Source organism: Pinus tabuliformis, chromosome 1_1 (genome assembly GCF_031772625.1).
Source record: "Pinus tabuliformis cultivar Carrire ecotype Pingquan chromosome 1_1, CPIR1, whole genome shotgun sequence".
In the NCBI taxonomy this organism is placed as follows: Eukaryota; Viridiplantae; Streptophyta; class Pinopsida; order Pinales; family Pinaceae; genus Pinus; species Pinus tabuliformis.
Genome location: NC_142297.1, coordinates 979,751,764 through 979,778,125, shown reverse-complemented (window position 1 = coordinate 979,778,125; position 26,362 = coordinate 979,751,764). Strand labels below are relative to the sequence as shown.

At 35.3% G+C, this 26,362-nt stretch overlaps 1 protein-coding gene across 3 annotated transcripts in view; it reads right to left on the bottom strand.

Annotated features, from left to right (window-relative positions):
• Positions 1-26,362, bottom strand: part of LOC149217792 (uncharacterized) — a 130,885-nt gene that overhangs the window by 52,227 nt on the left and 52,296 nt on the right. The gene's annotated exons all lie outside the window — the stretch shown is intronic.

The window sequence follows — 26,362 nt, the reverse complement described above, 5'->3', positions numbered from 1 at the left end:
TTCTTGGTACATTGGATTACATCATTTGGTAGGAGTGATGATGGGCATCCAACTCGCAATGTGGATTTTGTGTTCTTCATTTCCTTATATCTTGCCATTAATTGTCTCATATTTCTCGCTAATGATTGTTTATCTGCATCCTTAGAAGTTCGACTAAGATAAAAGTTTTGTAACATTTTGTGCAAACAACGTTTTGATTTCTGAATGATTCTTGACAATTAAGGTATCCTTCTGAACAAAAAGGACATATTGCAAAGAAAACCATTATTTTTATGTGCATTTTTCCAAATAGCCCTAATTCCACTAACATCCTCTTATATTTTGTTTTCCTAATGACTTTTTATTTAAATTTAACTCCCTTTCTTTTAATATGGACTCTCTTATATATATATAGATATATATATATATATATATATATATATTGAACTCTTATTTTATTTTTTTTATGTTTTTACTAATAATGTTTTACGAATTTTGAATCTTTTCAATATATATGTAATCTGACCTCTTCCTTTTCTTTTTATTATATTTATTTACCCTTTTATTTTTTTAAAATCCAATTTATCTATGGATACCTTAATATTTCAAAACTCCTTTATATTATTTTTATATATTTCTACTTACACCTTTTTTCCTATTGTACTTTAAAAAGAATATTTAAATATTGTTTCAAATGGCTTCTTTTAAATATCTTATTGTCCTTTGTATTTACTTTTTAACGTAAACTCTTAACTAAGATTTTCTCATGTAACTTTTTATAATTAATATTGGATTTGTACTTATATATATTTTCAATAATTTTATGACTTGAACTTTTCTTTAAATACCCCTTTATAATATACTACTCCTCTTTACATATCTTTTATTTATAATATTTTTTCGTTCTTTTTGAAAAGTTACAACCCTAGTGAAACATGGCTATTCACCTCTATAGGTATAATATAAAATATATATTCACTTATGTACTTTAATTCAACTTCACTTTAACTTAAACACTTCCCTAATATTTTCTCCTTATGTAACCTTTTATAATAATATCGGCTTTGTACTTATATATATTTTCAATAATTTTATGACTTGAACTTTTCTTAAAATACCCCTTTATAATATACTACTTCTCTTTATATATCTTTTACTTATAATATATTTTTTTCTTTTTGAAAAGTTACAACCCTAGTGAAACGTGGCTATTCACCTCTTTGGAGTATAATATAAAATATATGTTCACTTATGTACTTTTGACTCCCTTAATGTTCTCCATGTAAAAAGTAAAACTTACCATTCACATAAAAAGATTTTGTATTCCTTTTGTTTTTCTTTTACTTTTAAAATACCATGGGCAATTACCATGGGTTTCTAAAACCTCAATTAATGTTCTCGACATAAAAAGTAAACTTACCATTCACATAAAGAGATTTTGTATTCCTTTTGTTTTTCTTTTTAAACTTACCATTCACATAAAGAGATTTTGTATTCCTTTTGTTTTTCTTTTACTTTTAAAATTCCATGGACAATTACCATGGGTTTCTATAACCGCAGGCTTGTAAACCACTTAATGAAATAATATTATTTACTCTTCTTTCTCTTACATATAATTTTAAATATATTTGGAAAGATTCCCTCTTTCTAAAACCACAGGCTTGTAAACCACTTAATGAAATAATATTATTTACTCTTCTTTCTCTTACGTATAATTTTAAATATATTTGGAAAGATCCCCTCTTTCTAAAACCACAGGCTTGTAAACCACTTAATGAAATAATATTATTTACTCTTCTTTCTCTTACGTATAATTTTAAATATATTTGGAAAGATCCCCTCTTTCTAAAACCACAGGCTTGTAAACCACTTAATGAAATTATATTATTTACTCTTCTTTCTCTTACGTATAGTTTTAAATATATTTGGAAAGATTCCCTCTTTCTAAAACCACAGGCTTGTAAACCACTTAATGAAATAATATTATTTACTCTTCTTTCTCTTCCGTATAGTTTTAAATATATTTGGAAAGATTACCTCTTAACTTTATCATGCACTTTTTATCAATAATGTACAACCTTTTTATATATATGAATGTTCTCCTTCAAAATTCACATAGGACTATATTTATTTAGTTATTTAAAAAAAATACTTATTTTATTTTCTTTTTTCTTTTTTTTCTTTTTTTTTTAATTTGATTTTTTTCTATAATTTTTTTAATCTTTGTTTTTTGACTTTTTATTTTCTCTCCATATATATATATATATATATATATTATTTTTTTTATTATTATTGAATGACCAAATGCTTGATAGCGAAATCGATAAACCCCAAATTCTTGTAGCGAAACGCTTCAACAACAACAATGTTGATGAATTTGACGGTCAAATACCTAGATCAGAGAACACAGCTCTGTGTAGCGGTGGAGCAGCCAGAGGATCGACTGCTCTGATACCAAATGAAGCGAACAAAGTTCCTGAGGATCGACTGCTCTGATACCAAATGAAGCGAACAAAGTTCCTTCTACAGATTAATTACTCTAGAAGAATTGGAATATAAAGACATCCATGAGGATACAAATATTATATATTAAATGTGTGAATAAGATAATACAATGAGAGTGAGAGGCTTGCTTATATACCAAGCAGGCATCTCTTCATGGAGAGTCATGTCTCATTTAGACTTGACTCTTCAACCTAATTACTAATTAACTAATCATTATTTATGATTATTATCATTTACATAATTTTACATTATTTCCTATATATTTATTCATAACACAAGATACACTTCAGATATGCAAACTAACTTTGCATATCAACAACGCATGCTCCTGAACAATGTATAAAACATTGTAATTAGCAAAAAACTCTTTAAAACTACAATATTTTAGGAGTCTGGCTTTTATATGACTAGTTGCTTAATTCATTAAGCAAGATAGACCAGAAAAATAAAAAAATAAAAATCAACATAACATTAGTAGGGCAAAGGAATCATTGAATTCCACTGACAAAGATCTCAAATCGAAATCTTTAAACTAGTGAGATGATCAAATGAAAGAATAAATTCTCACAAGTTCAAAATTATCAATTGGCCAGAAAGAAAGTAAAAGGTATGCTACCCACTATCCCCCAGGAGAAAAATTTTCTTTGCATTTGTCATCTAGCCAACCAATAACCCGATACCATCCACAAATAGATTTACTTCAGAACTCTCCAACTGTCTCTAGTCAATGCTCTCCCCATCTGGTATACTTCTTAAAAGAAGGTGGGTCGTATGTCACAAGGTGCACTAGCAATTTTCATAATCATGTGCTTTCAATTCATGTTTGGGGCATACTAACATGGATCACAAGCCAAACTAGATGATTGACCACTCTTGTTCGTACCTTTTTCTCGTGCTTTACCTAGGAGATTATCCTTTGCGCCTAGCCTAGTGTGACCTCCCTTGAGGCCATTTTCGTCCAATATCAAGACAGGCACAGACTTATATAGAAAGCCCAAGAAAATCCATACTTGCAACCTTCCATGTTTCCCATATATCCATTTCCATTCATTGATCGATTGTCATTGGTCATTGGGACTAGCACCATATACTCTTATCTATGAGTCGGGGCTCGGAAATTTGCCCTAAGACGTTGATACAATTGAAAGAAAGGTAAAAGAATAGAAAGGCACAATTGAGAAAAACTGAAAAAAATGCAAAAGACGATTCCTTATTATCCCCCTTGTCCTTATTATTACCCCTGGTGGCTGAGGGTCTTAACAGGCTTCTACATGATGCCACAAGAGTGGGGGGGTGGGTTCTGAAGGGTGTGGTTGTCACAGAAGATTTGACCATCACCCACCTATTTTTGTAGAATAGCTCTGCTTCTCTTTCAGAAAGCAATGCAAATCCTAGTTCATGTTTCGAAATTCACACTATCCACCTTGACCCTCTCCATTGATGAAAGCAAAAATTTACAAGATCACTTTCCTTTCCATCCAAATACCTTTGATGAAGGTTTGAAGTACCTGGGCTTCCACCTTAAAACCAAATGATTATAGGAAGGTATATCGGCAGTGGCTAATTGAAAAAATTGAAAAAAGGTTAAAGATGTGGAGCTTCAAATGGCCATCTAGAGTTGGTAGACTAGTTCGTATTAAATCGGTATTGGATGTTATTCCAATATATTGGATGTCCTTATCCTGGATCCCATAAGATGTCTTAAATTCAATGCATAACCTCTGTTGTTGTCTTTTATGGACAGGGTCTAAAGAAGCTTTTTTTCTTCCGTGGGTGGGGTGGGATAAAATTGTTATTCCCAAAGCCTGGGGCGGTTGGGACATTAAAAACATACCCTTGTTTGTGAAAGCCATGGCAAGAAAGGTGGGTTGGAGGTTGCTCTCCACAAACAACCTCTGGACTAAGTTGCACGAAACACCAAAACATCTAGAAGTTTATGAAATAGGGATGGTCTGAAACGCAACCCTTGGTTAATAACACATTATCTTGCAAGAAAAGAAAGAATGAGATATATAAATGACATTTTAGAAGGAAATCCAAATTTATATTAACTCCAATAGATGATTACATGATGCAAATATCCAAAATTAGCATTTATAGATGATGCTTTACATCAAAGACTCCAAAATCATCCTTGATATGTTAGGCTATATGTGCTAAAACTGAAATAAAACATGAGTTGAAGACAATTATGGCTATATTAACATATCAATACTAATAAAACAACTCATCCTCATCAACAAAGATGGAACATGATGCTTGTTTAGCAGAAAAGGCAACTCCACTAGTACTTCCACTTGCACTTGCATCACCACTAGCACTAACATCAAGAGTAGAAAGAGAGAGATATAAATCTGGACATTCTACATCCATATCCCAATCTTTATTTGGTCTGCTTGTATATTCTTCACCCCTACAAGACACAAGGCATAGGTTTGAATGTACATATACAAAGTCCTTTGCCTTCAGCGATCCCAACCTATTGTGCTTCACACTATGAATGAAACTGCAGATTCTCCAACTTTGTTTTGTTGATGAAGAGCTTGCCACTTGTGATAGAATACGAGTAGCAAGACTTTGCAAATGAACACCACTTTCCCCACGACAAGTCTACTTAACCAAGTCCATGATCCTCCTCTCTTCCAAAGTTGATATGTCTACAAAATCCACTAATCCAGCAACAAAAAGCAAAATTTTGCCTTACATCAGTTTGTGAAGAAGTTGGAAACAACCTCTTAAAGGCTTTTTTTCATCATAAAATTTTGGATCCAAAGCATGTGTCTAAGTGTGCAATGGAGTGTTGAATCCATTCCACCTTGTAACAATAATGGACCTCACTTGTTCAGCAAAATCAAAATCCACGAAAGGAAGAGAGGAAGCCTCTTGTCGAATAATTTCCACAGTTTTTTCAACCATGGTATCCATACCATCATAAACCTATCCTAGGGAAGGTTTCTCTGTGTCTACATCTCGGAGAAGATCAAATGCAAGTAATGTGAACTTGAGCAAGAAATCAAACTTTCTCCACCAATCTTAATCAATCAAGACCCTCCTCACCATACTTCCCTTCTTTGAATTTGCTTGTCTCCACTCAGCCTAAGTTGGACCCACCACCATACTCATTAATGCATTTTTAACTTCAACAAGGCGACATAACATGATGAAGTTTGAGGCATACCTTGTCTAAGCAACTTTCAACAACTCCAATTTGGAGTATTCTCGATATATTTGCTTGATATTGGTGGTGGTTGGTGTTGAATTTTATAATCTCCCTAGCCTTCCCTGTTACCTCCTTAATCCATTATGTTTTTGCCTCAATCTCTTCTCAAATCAAATTCAAATCGTGGATGATGCAAGGAGTCCAAAATATGTGATTGTATCTACTCTCAACAATTAATCCTGCAGCTTTGCAAACAGGTGCATTATCTGTGATAACTTGCACCACATTTTCTGGACCTACTTGTTCAATAGCAAAAACTAAAATATCAACAACGAACTTACTATCCTTTACCTCACTTGAACAATCTTATGCTTTGATGAACATGGCACATTTTGTTGATGATGCAATGACACTAATCAAAGACCTATGTCTTGTATCAGTCCAACCATCTAAGATAATGAAATTCCATGCACTACCCCATGGGTTATGAATTGGTTTCAAAACATGATCAAGAACTTGCCACTCTTTCTTCAGCAAAATTGTTCCAACTTTTTCATAGTTTGGCCCCTTGTAACCTTGATGGGCTTTGTTAATCAATCTCACCAAATCTTGCCAATATCGGGAATGAACCACATTAAAAGGGATGCCAAAAAAAGGATGGCCCTTGCCACTCTTGAGTAAGCTTCTTCTCTCCCTTGAATATCAAGCACTTTCAACAATGTATTGTTTTGAATTGGAGTTGATGGCTGGGATAACTCTACATATACTTCTAGTGCCCTCCTCTTTCTTGCTTCATGTTAGCACTAAAAAAGTTTCTCTTGGTTGTAGGAGAGAAATTCCCAAGGTAACCTTTTCAATCCAAATTATAAATTGAAGGCTAGCCCCTCCACTTCAAATATGGATCACTTTGACCTTCACACTATGGCTAGATCTTTTGGATAGGTTGTGTTGATGTAGGGTTTGGTCGGACATGAAATCAATAGCTCATTAGGTGATGGAGTCAAATAGCTAGGGTTTTCAAGGCAATTTCCCAAGATGTTGTCTAATCAGGATTGATAAAGGCAAGTGGATAGCAGATCCGTTGCAATTTGTGGTAGATGGGTGAAGAATAAGAAACACAATCCACCACAATAGGGCATGCACAATGAATTCTAAGGTGGATTTAGAGGATCAGAATGAAAACCTTTGAAAACCTAACTCATAGCATCAAGAAATAATGAATTTTGAATTAATTTAACTTTCCAAACATTCATAGGAAATGCAATTATGAAATTATTGAAGAAGAAATTCAAAAACACAAAGATACATACTAACATCCACTATCTCATGAATCTTTAGATCGTTGTTTAGAATCTATTGATCCTGGAAAATGAAACGATTGAAAGATTCAAAACACACAGATAGTGAAACTATAATATTCAGAAAATTCAACTCTTTATCCATATTTTTGATGAAATATATAGAAAAATACAATAGAGATTCAGATCCACAATTTGTGGAAAGTATTAATTACAATAACTATCAAGATCCAAAAGAAATGGATCTGAAACCCATCGTTAGTATGATCTCCAAATCGAATTTGTTCAGTTGTTGCCTTGGCATTTTTATAGGAACCAGGCTTTCGAAAAAATTGGAAGATTCCTAAAAATAGGGTCCAAAAGTGCATTCGATCTTCCACCTGTTAGAAACGGAGGGAGGTTTTTTGATAATTGATCCATTAGCTCCAAAAACCTCGTGGTTTTCCCAAATTCACCTCCATCTTTTCGTAAACTGCTTTTGAAAACAATGACTAAAAAAGGAAAATACATAACAAAATCTATAAACTAGGCCTCAAACATTCCTCTGTAGTTTCTAAACCATGAGGTATGGGTAAAATCTGAAAGAGACTTTTTGAAATCAACCCATTTACAACAAAAACCTCTTTTGTTTTTTTTAAATTCATTAACAGCTGCTTGGAATATCTGTATGAATAGGGTTACTAAAACAGGGAAAAACAGAGTGTTGTCATTTCTTCTTAAATCACTTCTCTCCTTTAGTTGGTAAACTTGTTCCCTTTCAAGGTTGTTTTTCCTTAAGTTGACTTGTATTCTCTGCAAGTCCTCAACCACAAAAACCTTTGATATTTGACCACAATATACTCAAAAATAATTTACTACTTGATCATTAACCATGAGTAAGCCAAAATGTAAGCCAAAATGTTGAATATCTATTAGGGTTTGATGCAACCAAATTAGGGTTTACGTAATACTCTACCCCTAAAGCCAACTAATTATTTTTCTGTATTTGTTGCAACTTGAGCAAGGATGTCCAGCTTTTTTTGACTCCCTGTCGCGCTTCTAGTAAGTTTTGGGGGACTTTTATCAATTTTTAGGGTTTATAACTCTATACATGGCCAGACCGACCCATCTTGCAAAACTCCTCTACAAAAACTTTTTTTTTTTTTTACCACATGGTGAATCGGTAACGATCAAGTTTAATCCACGGGAGACCCAGGATCATCATCAAACCTCATTGCTGCCACTATAACACCAAGAGCATAACCAACTACCTGCAAGTCGGGTATGCTAAGATCCTATGATTTTAGCAAGAGCAGACCCAGCGGTCAGGGGGGGTCCGCCCCTCTAGCCGCCACCACAGCAGGTCACTGTACTCCATGAGATTTGAACTTCAGACCTCCCGGGCTTCGCCCATGTGTCTTACCGTTAAACCGCACACTTGAAATACTCTAACAAAAGGCTACAAGACAATCAGCAACCTTCCTGCACATGAAAACTACAAATCTGGGTTTGCTAGAAAAGTTTGTTTCAAGGAAAACAGGGAAAATTAGCGTTTGATCTAAAACAACTCAAATGGGCTCAAAAATGCTAGCAAATGTCACATCATGCAAGAGGAGGACCATTATTTTACAAACCACCACTTGAGCGTTCAAAACAATGACTTAACGGGTCAGAAATCAAATTTTAATTTTTTTCAAAAAAGCGTTACAAAAACATTTCGAGCGCCACCCGATCTTTTGCTATAGGACAAATCACTCAACGAAATTTGGCAAAGAATTACGGTTAGGTAAAAAAACTTCAACGACCTTGCTTAGAAAACCTTATAACGAATACAACACCCCCCTTTACATGATTTATGACTTTGCAAAAGATAGACTAATATCATTGTTTTGAAATGAAGGTGTAAACCTGATGCTAACACTTCCTAAACAATACTTGGCTCATTCATAGTGGTCGTGTCGATTTTGCTCCTTTGATCCTTCAACCTTCAAGCATCATCCTTCTCTTTCTTCAATTCAGCGCTCACCTCTGGATTTTTGCTATGTGCACACACATCAATAGTAGATACCCTTTATCTCTTCATGCAAAATGTGAGCCTTCACTATTGTGTGAGAGCCCTTAAAGGTATTTTTATTTTTGCATAAATTGCACTTTCATTCCCACATACCACCAAAACCCATCTACTTCACTTTGGTAACATACTTCCATAAACGATAATATTCGTGTTGTTTGGTTGATTCAGTGGATTTAGGGGCACTAGAAACACAACTTTAAGAAGCCATGAATGCTGCAAAATTAGAAAATGAAAAACTCACCCAAATAGTTTTGCCCACTCCCTTCCTCTTGTTGCTCACGCCCTTTCTCTTGCTTCCCACGCTCCAAAAAACAAATAAACTCCTTGTTGTTGCTATAGGAAGCTCATCTCTTGCTTCTCACGCTCCAAAACACAAATAAACTCCTTCTTGTTGCACAGGAAGCTCCTCTTGCAGGAATGTGTGACAAATCGGTGAATGAAGTGCCTTTGTAAAGAAAAGAAGAGGCTCATAAGGTTTCTAGAGAATTCTATTGTTTAATCTTCTAGTGAATTATATTTGTAAATTCTTTTATTAAATATCGTTAATAGCCACATTAAAAAGGTTTAATTAGTGTATTTGGGTGTTAGAAGTGGCCCTCACCCCTCTTGATCCCTTGAGTTGGCCAAAAACGTTAAAATTTAATAAATAAATTTTTTTTTAAAAGCCTTTTTTCGCACAAAACACAGCCAAAAGGGAATCAAAACATCAACAACCATCCCAAACAGCGCTTTGAAATCGCAAAATGTCGTTTGGGATGGTCGGTGGCATTTCGGGCCCATTTCAAGGTCATTCGGTGTTTCAAGTCGTTTCTAATACTAGGACGGCACCTTTCTAGGTGTTTCCTGCAACATAACCTCTAGACCTCCGTTGTCCACACGAAATATATCTATGCTCTTTCTATTGAAGAATGGGCTCGCTCAGTGGATAATAAAAAGTCAAAGTCTTTGTCATTTGGAAAGTTGTTATATCTTCTTTCTCCATGATTAAAGGAGGTTTACCCTGGAAAGTGGGTAATGGAAAAAACATGAGGGTTGGTGTGGATCTGTGGTTTGGTTGTGGGGAGAATTTTCGTCTTCCTAGACATATAGTTTCCTTTTTGAACAACAATGGATGGTTCACACTTAATCAAGTGGAAAACAATGTTTGCACTTCAATTTGGGCTCAAGGATGGGTAGATGCTTTTCAGCTCAACCTTCCTGATGCTTTTGTGGAACAATGGCATTCCTACACATTGAAATTGTCACATGTGCGGCTCAAAGACAGGGAAGATACGTTATGTTGGTTCACTCTCTATTTAGGGAATATACTCCCAAAATTGGCTATTTGTTCCTTATCAATGCAAGCAAACCCGCAGAATTGGAGTGGTGGTAGAAGAAAATTTGGAAGATAAGGTGTGTTGCGAAGGCACAAGTTTTCTTGTGGTGTTTGAATGAAAATAGAATTCCTACAGGGATAATCTGCAAAAGAAGGGGAGGCTCAGTTGGTGGGTTCTCTGCAAAAATTTCAAGGAATCAGTGACCCATCTGTTTCTGCATTGCCCATACACATCAGAGGTTTGGGCCCGCTATAGAGAGAAGCTTGATTTTGGCTTAGTTTGTAAAGGAAAGTTTCTTAATACCCAGGAATAAGTGACCCATCTATTTCTTCATTGCCCATACACATTAGGGGTTTGGGTCGGCGACAGAGGGAAGCTTGGTTTTCGCTTAGTCTAGCAAGGAGAGTCTTCCTTTGACGCCTGGAAAATTTGGTGGGAGCTGATAATACCAAAACAACTCAGGAATCTTCCATCGCTCATCTGCTAGGGTATCTGGGTCACCAAGAACAAGGCTATATTCCAAGATATGCCATCATCTCATGACAGGGTGGCAACCCAGGTTCTTGCAATAATTTTTCCACTTCTTTGGATCATGCACATGTTCCACGAGTTATAACAATTGAAGCAATTAATGTCTCCTCTCCTTGGTCCTATTTTGATGGGGCCTCACTTGCCAGCAAAGTTCTTTTTTTTCTTTACGGGGCGGAGGGGACACGAACAATTCTTTACATGCAAGAAGATCATTCTTTCAAACTTCATATTGGGTTGGGGTGTGGCTCAAACAACCTTGTGGAACTGTTATTATCTCTCAAGCTCCTCTTATGCTTTGTTATTGAAAAAAAATGTCGTACTTTACATATATTTGGAGACTCTATGATTGTTATTAATTGGTTCAAGGAGACACAAAGACGCCACAATCACACATTGTTGCCTATTCTATAAGAGACACTAGAGTTAAAACATGCTTTTGATCAAATTTCTTGTTGTCATATTTATAAGGAAAGCAACACTATAGTTAACGCCTAATCTAAAGCTAGTGCTAAATAGGATTTGGGAATTTGGAATATCTCAGAACAGCTAGGGGATGAATCTCATGAATATTTCCGCAGACCCTTCATTGATGAATTTCCTTGAATAGAATTTCATTTTTGACCATTCTAAAGTGTCTTTCTAAAAATAGAAATCCATGTATATCTTTGCAACGATGACTTTCCAAAAATAGTAAATCACTTTCCATCAATTCGTAATCATAAATACATTATGGAAAATCATTTGACTTGTCCTTAATCAATCTCAATTGTTTAATTTTAAAATTAATCATCAATATTATTATTATTATTATTATTCTGTTTATGATATTATTATATTATTATTGAAAAGAAATTCAAGTCTATCAATTACAAGACTCAATCATGTCATATGTAACTCCCCTCAATTAATGCATATGTTACTCTCTCTTAATGGATTCATTCCTCTCTCTCTTTAATGCTCTTACGCACCTCTTACACTCTCTTACACACTTTAATGACTCATCATAAAAAGATTCCTCTTACACCTCTTTAATACATAAGTTACACTCCTCACCTTTATGGCATAAGTTACACTACTATTTTGGCATATGTAACTCCTCAAGGCATAGGAGTCACTCCCTCATGAATTTGACCTCCTTGCTCTTCCTATATATGTGTGCCTCTCATCCTCACTTGACACACTTAATTGTGCTTGTGAAAGGAGAATTTGAACTTGAGAAAGAGAGTTGGAGAGTCTAGAGGAAGATTGAGAGAGAGAGAGAGTCTTGAAGAGCAGAGCAAATCTTGGAAAGCCAAGGAGATTCAGCGTTTGCATCAATTGTTGTTATCATAGATCTTCATATTTGGGTGAGCTTCTTCATTCTCTCATTGTACTTTATATCTCTGGTGAACAATTGATTTCTAATAGAAAAAGAATTTGGTAGGGTTTTTCTCCTTGTGGGTTTTTCCCTGGTCATTAACCTAGCTTCTATGTGTCTTATTGAGTTCTTGGTTGTCTTCCATTATGCATATGGTTTATATGGATTATGTTCTATCTACAATTACTTGAACTTATTTTGTAGCATAAAGAAGTTTTGGATTTAAGTGCTTGTAACAGCATAGAACATCAGAATTTCAACATGGTATCAGAGCTTTTGTGAAGACAAACTCCATTTCCAGCTCTCTTTTTTGCTGAAATATAGTTTGTTGTCCTCTCTATTTGCAACTCTCTTTCCGCTGAAATGTAGTTTTTTGTCCACTCCATTTGCAGCTCTCTTTTTGCTGAAGCAAGGTCTCTTTTCGTTGAATGTCTGAAGCAAGGTCCTTTTGTGACATTCTAGGTTTTAATAGCCATTGACTCAATATTTTGATATAGGAAAGGCTACCCTTGTAATGTTGACAGTTGCGACCGTCGGGTCTTTGTGAGGCGAGCTAGGAATTAACCAGCCTAAACAACTACTCACTAGTGAAGTTGAAGTTAGTGTTAGGAGCATCGAAGGTAGAAGCAAGGTTTTGTAACAGTATGCGGCCCATTTGTGGATGTTTAAAAGTTTTGTATCCAAGGTTTTGCGAATGGGGGGTATCTAAATAGTGATGAAGAGTGATGTGAGTATGACAGCGATCTACGTCAAGGCTCCTACGACAATGTTTGAGGTCTCTTTGTGGTCAATCACACGTGAATAATAGCGAGCCAAGTGGGGCATATCAAGGTATTGTGGTCAAGGTTGTTAAGGAGCCTAGAACAACAAGACAATTGGTCACATAGAAACACATTAAACGTATGTGTAATTGTTTAATCACAAAACCAAGGTCCTATTAGTAGTAACGCAGCGTTGATAATGCAGTAGACTATTAATTTACTAATATTGACAATACAACTGAATTTCTCCGATGAGTTGTTGGTTCCTAGAGTAGTTGGCCCTAAATTCATTGTGACCTGTTGAACAATTATCTTCTTGTGAAAAAAATAATTATATATTCATGCATTATATTTGTGTCTGCCTATTTCTTGATCAAATAGAAAAATGTGCATTGCTGTAAATACTCTGATTTCTTAGAAACCATAGCCAACATAGCAGCGCTAAGGGCAAAAAAATCCACTTGGATCATTACACCTTTAATGGCACTTGCTACAACTAAATTCATATTAAACCGCTTTACCAACTCCCAAGCATATACATTTTATGTCAAACCATGATGTCATCGACAAATAAAACAAAAATTATTTTGCCATCTTCACCTTTAATTTTTATATATAGATTTGGATTTGGTGTCGTTCTTCTAAACCCACATGTTTTAAAGTGACCATCCATTTTTACATACCAAACACTATGAGCCTACTTGAGACCATACAGTCCATTTTTAGTTGAAAATTGATGTGCCCCTTCAGTGATGATGTCCAACACCAGTCTATTTTATTCATATGATCTTTATGTCCGAAGATTTGTTCAAATCAATTCGTTCCACCATCGTTGCTTTGTGTTTGTCAATAGAAAAATCTACCTACACTTTGTTTTGTAGAGCCATTACCAACCTAAAAGATCCAAGATAAATTTCATTTAATGAATCATATTCATCTTCAATTTCTTGGCCCCATGGTCCCATTATTTTTTTACATGTGCTTCTTTGAATAAAATAAGCACGTTGGATTTCAAAATGGTGTTCCTTAAAGCAACAACATATACATGATGTAAACTACATGTTCCAACCCCTCACTTCTTGCACTCTTTATTAGCTTCAAGTAGTTGTAGTATAATCCACCATGGCTTACAAATACCACTTCGCAATTTACTCATCACAACTAACTTTGTTATCACTAGCTTTTTCATCATCAACTAGGTTGACTTTGCCTTGATGGCTTGGACAACTATCATTCAAAACATTCTTAGTATCATATTTGTCTTCTACAAGCCACAATATATTCTAAATTGATTATTCTTGCCCATAGCCTTCATCAAAGGTAACATCTTCACTTATTCTTTGCTAACTCAAATAACCTATGTTACATAGTTTCTTCATTGTAGAATATAAAGGTGTGTGTTTTGCTATTTCTAGCTTATATGTTTTTCATTTGTTATTATATTCTAACTTATGCAAGCTTTTTCATTATATACATGTACATTGTAACCAAAAAATTTGAGATGACTTCTTGATACTTACCACCCCATGATTCTTCGGGTTCTGACCTCTCATAGCCTTAAGCCACTTTTGTTCAATAGGTGAACTATAACATGTATTACCTCAACCTACAAACTTTTCTAAGAGACATTTTTCCTTTAAGCATGCATGATACCATCTCCAGAATGATTGTACATTTCCTCTTTACAAGAACACCAAGTTAGTTTCTTGCAAATGTTGTATTCATTCTAGAAGTTTGTTTCATTTCTTTTTATCAAAAATCTACATTAATTTATGGCATTATTGATTTCAATGTGTTTCTTTATATAAATAACATTGTGAAATCAAAATTATGATCACTAAAGCAATGCTACGATGTATGAATTTGATTATTGCTACATCCTTGACTTCTTACTGTCATCACTAGTTTGAGTTAGTTTTCGTACCCTGAGATCATCCACGTTTACTCACATGATTTGATTTTCTTAGACATGAAGGATGACTTCTCATTATTTTTAGTGTCACATTTGTCTTCTACAAGCCACATAAAATTTCTAAACTATTTATTCTTGCTTGTAGTCTTCATCAAAGATAGTAGCTCCACATATAATAGTTTTTCTTTCCTGACTCAAAAAACCTATATTACATAGTTTCTTCATTCTAGCTTTATAATATGCTAGTTTTGTTATTATATTCTTGCTTATGTGTTTTCCCTCTGCTATTACATTCTAGCTTATGCAATGGGTTTTGCATCTCTTATAGCCTTGGAGGCACTTTTGTTCAATAGGTACACTATTGTATGGATTACCTCAACCTACAAACTCGTATAAGTGACCTTTTAAGGATGCATGATACCATCTCCACAATGGTTGTACCTTTCGCCTTTGCAAGAATGCAAAGTTAGTGTCCTACAAATGTTGTATTCATCATGTAAGTTTGTTTCATTTATTTTAATCAAAATTTACATAAATGTATGGCATTAGCAATTTCCATGTGTTCCTTCAAATGAAATAACCTTGTGAAATCAATATTGTAGTTATTGAAGCAATGTAAACTTGATGTGAAGTCGATTACTGCTACCTCCTCGACTTCTTACCTTCTTCAATAGTTAAAGGTAGTTTTTGTAAGCATGAATCCATCCGTGTTTAGTAATACCATTCGATTTCCTTAGACATCAAAGATGACTTCTTGCTACTAGCCTTGTTGTCATTAGCGTCTTTGTCATATAAGTGTTGGATTATTTTTATCTTCATGATATGAACTCTTTCCACTGCAACCTTTTTAGTGTCATCTTTGACATCTATAGGCCACAATTCAACAATCCAATCTCAATCTTCCGACCTACAATTTTGATCATGGAAAACATTTATCTTAACACGGAGTTGTATTTTCTCAATCAAAGAGCCTTTACCTCCGACTTTTCACTATCACCTAAAAATTGCACTATCATTTTATCTCCACATTCACATCTATTTACATTTGGCTTGTGGTTTCCTACAACTTCAAGCTTCTTCTATTGTGATAATTTCCTACAATCTTAGTGATAATTTTGTCGAGTGGATTTATTGTAAACATGGATTGCATTAACCTAAAAATTATTTGAGATATTTCACCCGTAAGCATGCTCCTTGTTATCTCCTTGTTAAGTGTCATGTGCATTTTGAACTTCCCAATATCGTTCATCCTCCTGTTAAACAAGAGGTAAATCATATACCAAGTTTAATTTCATCCTCCTGCTAAACAAGAGAGAAATCATAAACCAAGTTTAATTTCTTCAGAAGTACAAAGCTTTAGCAAATTCTTCATCATTACTATCTAGATTTTCTTCAACATAATTACTTGAGTGACTTTTCTTTCATGACTAAGAAACATGAAACTTCTTTTTCCTAAAATCTTTCACAAAAAGACAAGTATACCACAACAAAAACACTTGCCTTTGTTACTAGATTTGAGGTTTCCTTCCTTCGTCTTCACTCTTGTTGTTTCCTTGCCTTTGGCTTCCTCTTATGTCTCCTTTCAAACCGAAGTAAATCTTCCTTTTCCATTTTACCTCATTGCAAAAGCATGTACAAAATCACCATCTTCCTCATAGAGCTTAGTTGATTGATTCTCCTACAAAAGCAATCCTGCTAGTCCATCAAATGTTATAGTAGTCAATTCGAGCTAATAGAACGAGACTTATTACAAACACAGACAAACATAAGAGGCAAAAAATTAGGTATCATAGAGATAAGATCCGTATTTTGAATCTTATGAACCATAGGAACCAATTGACCTCTTATACTTTGAGTCTAGGAAGGTGACCTATGAGTCACCTTCTATTGTCATCAAAGCTTAGTTCTTTGCTCCTCCTAGAAAAGTAACCCTCTTATGTCATAAAATGTTAAGTTGTTAATTCGAGTTAATAGAATGAGATTTGTTACAAACACAACAGAAGATCCAAATTTTGAATCTTATCGCCAATAACAATCAATTGACCTCTTATACTTTCGAGTCTAACGATGTGATATGTGAGTACATCACCTTCTATCTTTCTCAAACTATAAAACTAGTTTCTCAAATCAAGAAACCTAGTTTAGGAATCTTGTATGAGGCCTTCCATGCATTCCAATCTTCTTGAAAGGTCTTTGCATCTTGCAGATGTATAACGATGTCATCTAAAATTCATATGTCGATTATGAAACCTTCTCTATCTCAATCATCAAAGGCTTTGTGTTCACTTGAAGTCCTGAGCCTCTAAATTACAAAAGCACACATGCAAAAGACAAGCAACACGATTGTAGTAAGAATATAACTCGCTTCAATGTCTTTGTATTGCAAAAGAGCATGCATTTATTATGCAAATATTTTACAGAATAAATAAATAGTCATAAAACTAGATGTTCATCTTTTCAAAGATCTAGACAAAAATAAATTATTGCATCTTTAAATATTTTTTATAACTTTCTATCCTAAATCACATGCACATGGCTTTTATATTATCATGCATCTGCTTATTTTCAAAGGATGTATTAAATTTCTAAATTATTTCTCTCTAAAATGAGAAATCAATATTATGACAAGTTTTATTCCTTGAAATCTTTGGAACTACAAGGAATTGAAGAATAGAAACCTTATGTAACACTATATGGAACATGGAATAATGGCTTAAGAAGAGTTCAGAAAAAATCATAGAAATGCTAGAAAGAACAATTATTAAGGAAATTAGGAAATGGTTTGTGCTCATTAGGAAATTTCTTGGGCAAGGCTAAAAACAGGAAAACTCAAGGCATTAATTGTCCGGTAGATGTAGACAGACAGAGGCTGCTACAGAATATGCATCAAGAAAGAAAAAGACGTAGATTCTATAAGAACTGTTGCCAGGATGCAAGTTGTTTTGCATTGAGAAATTAAGCAGCATGCCAATTTTCAAGCCCTGAATGGAAGATGGAACACCACTGAAGCTTCATAGTTAGCATTCATGATAATTGGGCAAGCTAGAAAAAATATAGATGAAAAGTCTATGTCAGATACTAACAGATATATTCGAAAGAAAAAATGGGGATAAGACCAGAAGCTAAGACATGAAGACTATAGTACAAAATGAATTAAAGAAGAGTAATGTAATGCTGATTTGGTCAATAAAATATTTTGCTGTGAATTACAAGAGGACAACAGAAGAACAATTAGATGCAAACAAAGTTTCATAAGCTTTGTTCAAATATCTGAGCCAGTAGAGATATGGGTTTCCAGATGATGTTATAGAACTGAACATTGCACAAAAATTACTGAGATAAAATAGATAAAGCCACTTGTTTATAATAAAAACTAACCAAACAATACAAAAATGTTGTGTTCTAAGGATTTAACACTCACCTACGACGGTAATCCCAAATACTCAAAAATCAAACTCGGGAGTTATAGAATTCAAAATGACATATATAGAACATAAAAGTATAGAGCATGCACAAGACAGTACATCTGTGCATGAAGATACAATCACAAATACCAACAAACATACCATGATCCAGTGATTACTATCATAGAAATATGTTGAGCACATAATGTCTCAAGGAATCAACATGGAACTACATGCCCACAAAAAGTTCAACAATGACCAAGATTTGCATCTACCTAAAGTCCATGGATCCTAGCTCAGAGGGAATCCCTACTGATCTGAAGTCAAAAATGTTTGAGTGCACCATGCAAAAGACTTAATATCGCAAAATACACTCAGAGGGAATCCCTACTGATCTGAAGTCAAAAATGTTTGAGTGCACCATGCAAAAGACTTAATATCGCAAAATACACTCATTAAAATCTCAGTGAGTTATTCAGATTTCTGCCATTAAACAGTCGAGAAAAGTTAGTAAATTTCAGATTGTGTTAAAATGCTAAATTAGCCTTTACAATTGATAAATCTGCTACAATCTACTTCATATCAGCTGTAAATAGAACATCTGGGAACATGAGATTGACATCATAAAGAACTCCAGGGACATACAATCATTGCTCAAGTACTTCAATCTTAGAATACTCAAGATGCAGCTACCATAATTATGAACTCGGTCACAGATTTAACATGGAAAGAACAGAAAAGTGAACTCAGTCACAGATTTAACATGGAAAGAACAAAAAAAGTAAAAATTTAAGAATGAGAAGTCTGACTCAAATATTGCCAATCAACCTCTCTCTCTACAATTTCCCTTCTTATAGATGAGAGTAAATCCACAAAAACTCCCCGTCTTATAGATGAGAGTAAATTCATATAAAGAAATTATTCAAAAATATCATACCAAGTATAACTGACATGCAATGTAACCACAAAACCCTAAAGGCATGCTAAATCTGTCTGGAAAATAGCATCAAAACAATCAACACGTGTTGACTTTCGAGATTACTCTGAAATTGTTTACACCATGCTTGGGATGCTTCGTGAAATTTTGGGTACATGGCTTATGTTTGGCCCATAGATAGTCCGAGATGGATTAGTAAACAAGAGATAGTTGTGGATTTGCATGGCTGATTTACCTTGCTCTGTGGACGCTTGACCTCAGATGGTTGTCAGCTTAGTGTTCCTCATGGTGTGTTGTGGATGCCCTTCACTCAAGCCCCTTGAAGGATCCACTTGCATGTCGAGCGCCCTACTTGGGATGAGGAGAGTTGTGTAGCTTGGAAAAGGGCATCAAGCCCTGGTTGGCGCGTGGCAGCTTGGATTCCTATTTGGACATGCCTTGCATAGCTACATCACTTTGGAGCCATTACTATGCACAACATCACCTTGGAGAATGACATATGTACGTTATAGTGCAGTGTCTCATTTGTGTTGGCTACAAGAGCTCATTGTAGGTTGTTCATAAAGGCTAATGTCCACATTATATTGTTGGCCTCCCATGCCTTTCATACAAATAGAGCACGAAGAGAGTCAATCTTGTTGGCAAGAAGTCACCTAGAGAAGAGTGCACTAGCATCTCTCTCTCTCTCTCTCTCTCTCTCTCTCTCTCTCTCGCACGTCACTATTGTTTCTTGCTCTTGTTGTGGTATCTTATAGCATCTTAGAGGTCTAGAATTAAGGTTTATCCCTTGAAGATTAAATATGAGGGTTTTGTAATAAAACCCTAAGGAGGAATTGTGAGGAATAAACAAACACAAGAGAGGACGTCCTATCATGGAGGATGTGTTGGAAAGATTCTTGAATGTTGGATCTTCTAGGTTGCTAGGTCTTTGTTCATTTTCCTATATAAGAGGATTTGAACTAGTTGTGAGAGAAGGGCATAGTATGTATATGTACTTCATCTTGAGCATATTAATGAAGATTCAAGCAGTCCAGACCTTATGCAATCTCCAGATTTGATTTTTGGCTATATATGTTGTTTATGCATTGTCGTTTACAGCCATATATTTCTTGCTGATTTGACACAAGTATACGGACAATTGTCAAGTGATTTGACATCTAAATAATGGAAAGTTTGGGTTGTTTCAAAGTCAACATTGTACTATTTCTACTGATGGTTACAGCAGCCCTAATGCAGACAATTCAAAAGGCTAAGATCAAAGAAAACTTTTGGGTTTAAGGTGAAATTTATGTTTTGCATTGAATTTTGAATTCCATGAAATTTTGACCAAAATGAGGCACCCAAACTGTGCATGACAACTGTCTGGAAAAGGCATCGAGAAGTTGGGCCTTGCTCTGCCCAAGGAATAGAATGGATAGGGAGGATGGGAATCTCCACAATAACCACTGAACTTGATGCTGATAATTTTCTAGAGGGTTCTCACAACAACTAAAAGATAGAAAATGAACATGCCATGAAAAACCACCAAAATAGTAGTACCGAAATAACAAAATTTGGATCTCATCATGGCAATACAAATCAACATTAAGCGATGCACCCTCTCTCCTGCATGAAATAGCACATGAACTAAAACATGATTTAGCTTAAATTACAAGAATAGAAAATCAACATGCAACCTTACATCCAAATATAGCAGAGTATCTAAAAATAGCAATTGAATACAAAAATCACAGCATTATCTAAAAAGTAAACCCAAAAATTCCAAGAAGAAAAAATAACAACCATCAAGCATACATGCAACCTCGCATCCAAATATAACAGAGTATCTAAAAATAGCAACGGTGTACAAAAATCACAAAATTGCCTAAAAATTAAACCCCAAATAGAGATCTAGCACACAACCATGACATGCATGCACCTCCTAAAAACAACCACACCTATAAATAGGCATGTTTAAAAAAGAAAACTCTTGAGAACCAGAAAATCAACCTCAACCATATGAAATACACCCTATAAACCTGCATTCATATCATTCATTCTAAAATAGAAAAGTGAACTGATAAAGCCCCACAGATCAGCATGCATGCCACTTCTAAAAAATATGGAGTTGCCTAAAATGAAAGATATCACACTGAACAGAACAAAACATCATGCATGCATGTGTGTAAATCGCTACAAAAAAGCACAGTGAAGTCTCATACACAAGCCTTGAAATGATATCCTTTCTATCAATCCATAGTTCTAAAAAAAACTCTCCTTAATCTCAAACTTTGGAACCACATATATGCTCATAATTATGCATATTGATAACATCAAATATGCATTGAAAATTTCGTGTTAACAGGAAGCAACCGTTACAACGAGTGTATTCAATACAATGGTCATCACTGACACAGAGATGACAAAGGAAATGTAGACAATGGTTCTCCCAGGATAAAACTTGCACTGGTGTGATTAGAGCTTCCTCCCATTGCATTATCTTCCAGCAGCTTGGCTTATAAAACACGTCTTCTAGAGGGTAGATGCTGAAAGCTTTTATCTCTTGTTAAATTGGGATAATCAAACCACCAACTTTGTCACCAGCTTTGTTTCTTCATCTTAAGACAAATGCTTAACTGATTGACCTTTTCGTTGTTGGCATCCATTGACTAGTTTGACTTTAGGTGCAAGTATTTCCATTGCATTTGTTGGTCCTTCACGTAATTGACAAGATAAAATTTGTCATTGGCAACAATCCTGAATTCATCCCACATAGTGTTGGCAGTTCCAAGCAACTATCTTTGCTTGCAAAGATTTTCCTGACATAGCAAAGCCTCTAACCTCATGCAGAGCTTTGAAAAAACAATTTTCTGCTCATCCAAAAATTGTTGTGTTTCATAATACATTCCTAGCTACCTCAGCCAATCATCCAATTTGAGGGTGTATACATAACTGAGTTGCAGAAAACGCCAAAACATTTCCAAGTTTCCGAAACGGGTATATTTAGAAACATCACCTTCCAAAACGTCAGTCGAAACATCAACCGAACCGTCATAGATGTATATAAAAAAAAAAATTGAATACCACATTATCTTGCAAGAAAAAAGAGAATAAGACCCACAGATGACAATTTAGAAGGAAAAACAAGTCTATGTTAACTCTCATAGATGATTACATGATAGTTGAGTTTCGGCCAAGTTTCGGAGTTTCGGGTACGGGTATGGCCCAAAACGTCGGGTTCCTAGAAGTTTTGTAGACACATAATCATCATAAGACAAGATCTTAACCTTGGTCTCTACCTCTAGTAAAGATCCCAAATTAAACAATGGCATATTGTTAGAGTAGAGGGGAAGATGTTTACAGACAAGAATGTCCAAAAGAGAGTTTTGATTCATCTCCTCTTGCACAAAAACTCACAATCTACGTAGCAATAAGCTTCCATATACCACATCTTTGGGTCCCAGTGGGTTCAGACCTGGTGGAAAACTTAAAGAACCAATACCCATCCTTATGTAATAGATTAGGCAATTTTATGGCCTAGGATTTCTGGGAAACCCTAGGCTTTGCAAACAAATCTCTAATAATTAATGCAATTAATGTATCCTTCGGTAATAATGCTAGCTCCTCTTAATAATGCAACAGAACATTCAATAAAATTAATTGATCCACAGTAGTGCAAGGAAACCACAGTCACTGTCAACAGATTTAACTCAAGCTAGTTTATAGTTCATCAGAGTAAATATCCACATTCAACTTAAATTAACCATGCTGTGAATGCCCTAACCAGAAATCCGTCAATCCACAAACAAGGAAAAATACCTCTGCAAGTTTTGTCTGGCACAGATCCGCAATTAACTTTTGTTTTTTAAGGATTTGAATCTGTGATTTTTGACCCTGCTACAGAGACCGAAATTCAAGGCTACAGAAGTTCAGGAATATCACAGAGATGTCACCAGAGGCCTTTACCCATAGAAGTCCAGCCCAGATCGTCCGCAAATCAGCTTCCGGTGCTCGTTCTTTGATCAGAGCCACAAACTTCTTAGCATCTTGCCCAGATCCTATGATGGTGATTCAGACTTGTTTACTGCTGCAGATGCCTTGGATAGGTCTTCTCCTGACTGCGCATTCAACCCAGAACCTCCTTACTGGTTATTCAAACTCCAGATCAAGACCAAAACCCACAGGTAGTCTCGCTGTCCCAAACAAAGATAAAGAAAACTTCGCTAGCCCTTCTGTGCCAAAAACAAGGAGTGAAACAGACTCCGTCTTCTCAAACATCAACAGAACTCACTGCCCCAGGGAGGATTCTTGAGCCAAGACAGTGACCAATACCACAGGACCTCACTGCCCCAAATAAAACAGAAATAAATCTTCTCAGACCCTCACTTGCCCTAGATGGAAGTTGGAACAGAGATCTCTCCAGAGAATTTTGCTGCCTTAGATAGAACCAAAATTAACTCCACAGATCTTTGCTGCCTCAGATAGAACCTTTGCCCAAAACGAAGAGAGATAACAAGATGATGTCAACTAGGGTGGAATCTTTTACCACCGAAATTGACAAGGAAAAAAGGGTTCTTAAAACCTCAGAACTAATGCTCAAAAAACAAATAAGATAATCCACAATGATGCCCTCAAATGAATTCAATGCTCTTATATTTATAGATTTCCTAGAGGGGTATCTTCTTCTTAATTAATTGAATAAATTTTACTCCGAACCCCACTTTTCATTTTCTTTGCCCAGCTGCCCCAAAACTCACCCAGAATTGGAAATTGTGGGGTTTTCCCCTTTATTCTCATCCATGCTCAATTTGTAGAGGACATTACACCTTACAAGTCGGTAAGCTACCACTTATTTTTCCCCATCCATAGTGCCCTCTCTAGTGTGCGTGACGTAGTATAGTAAACACCACTCTAGATTTGGCCATTCTAACAAAAATGCAACTCAACAATTGACACGAGGAAAATTTCACAATACAAAAGATTAAAAAAAAAGTGAAACGTTGGATAACCTAGAAATAATAATTAAAGAAAGAGACCCTCCACATAAGAGGGAGAAGACCCAACTCAAATGCATCATAAAAATGGTCAAGAAACTACATACATATTTTATCAACCTAGAACCCCCAAACATAGATCAGAAATATTGACTCTGATAAGAAGGATATCCATTATTGAAAAATAGCAAAGATGGGCAAAGAACCCAAACACATACAATGTCAAGCCTCTAGATAAAAGGACGAAGAGTATGTTGAGGTCTCCAAATAGATGACACTAAAAATGGTGATCCTCTACTGAAGATCAAGAGCAATGTTCTACCTTTGGAATGACAGTGATGGCAATCAGAGATTTTAGATAACCAATAAAAAGCACCACACATATCCAAGTGGTTGTTCTAGAAAACCCATGAACATCGTCACTGATTACTCGAGTGACACAGCCGATGGGCACTAACCCACTTTTTGTCTTCATATTTTGTAATTTTCAGTTGTCCTCCTTTTAAAAAGGCCAGAACTGTAAAATTTAAGCAGTGTATTCAGAAGAGGTAATAAGTTGAAACTTGGGAAAGCTATTTCCATGTCAACATGGGTGAGCATAATAGTACTCATGTTAAGGTGGGTGAGTATAACAAAGATATATGTCTATCTAATAGGATCACTTCAATCAAAAACATGTGTCTAGGCAAGATTATCATGTCATGTTATAGGTTAGGTGGTTACATCACCATAACCAACCTAGGTGCTATGAAACATGTTATCAGAGATGATTAGATGAGACAGTGGTGTATATATTACAGGAGGCCTTCCTCAAGGTTCAAGCTTTAATATATGTGCCTATTACAGTATCAATTATATACGTGACATTTATCATCCTCTCGAAATATGCTTTCATAAAAACACTCATGAAATCCTACGATGAGCTCCACCTTTCTTTCTATTTCGCAAATGTGGTGAACATGGCATTCTACATGCTCTCCATCTAAGTGAATATAGTAATAACTTAAATATAAGGATCCAAAACACTATTGAACAACACGATTCAATATCCATGTTGTCAATGACTCATTTTACTACTCCTTTATTGTCCCAAAATGTCTCATACACTTGAAATTGATAATAGACATCTTGTATATCATTCTCAAGAGAAAACATATCCATCAAAAATTCAAAACATCTTCAGGTCATCCTAATTCTTCAAGGTTCATAAGTGATTACATTGAAACTAGTTCAAACGTTATTCCACCACTCTATTATGGGGCCCCTTAACATCACCATTGGAATTTTTCACCCCTCTTCAACATCAACAGAAAAATCCAATATCCATAAATATTAAACACGATATGAAAGCATCTCCCATAACTTCTACCATCACATTCAAGAATATTCATTTTCTTGATCGCATTGCCTCGTTTACTTGGTGCTTCTTCATTGAGGGGATATTCCATGAGTCCTCTTCTTTGCTAACATGGGAAACATCCTCCCATGCGTGTCTTCTTAATGCACGAGGTACACTTCCCCTTATTTAGTTGTAACTTACCACTAATATTACATGTGGCAGGTGCGAGTAATGAATATACCATAATAAAACCATATGAAGAATTGCCTATCTAAGCATAATGGAAAAACATTTGTGCCACAAGAAGCACCATTTCTCTACCAATGAAGTGTCCATGTTACTAACATTAACCCCACTATGCTCAATTGTGCACCTTGACATGTAAACTATCACCCGTTTGCTAACAAGGGCATCAATAATGGCCTAGCAACCACGCATCGTGCCTAACAACTTTTTGCCAGTGTCATTGCCTTACTCCAAGAAGGTGATGTCCAAATGTTGCTATGTATATCACTATCCTGATTCCTACCAAAAATATGGAAAAGCCGCATTCTGAATTACAAAGCAAACAATGAATATATAAGACTCAACTACATCTAGATATTCTACTCCTCAATATGCACTCAGACAAGTTTACTCCCCTTCTAGCATCCTACAAGCATGGATAGCAAATGCCTCAATGGGACCCTGTCAACATAGAGGCCAGTGTCAGATTGAGGGGCAGCTTTCTAAATTTAATTATGTTTTATTTACTTATCAAATGAGGCATGAATACACCTAACCACCATAGGAACCAAAACTTGCTTTTGTGTGAATTACCATGATATCTTGATTGGC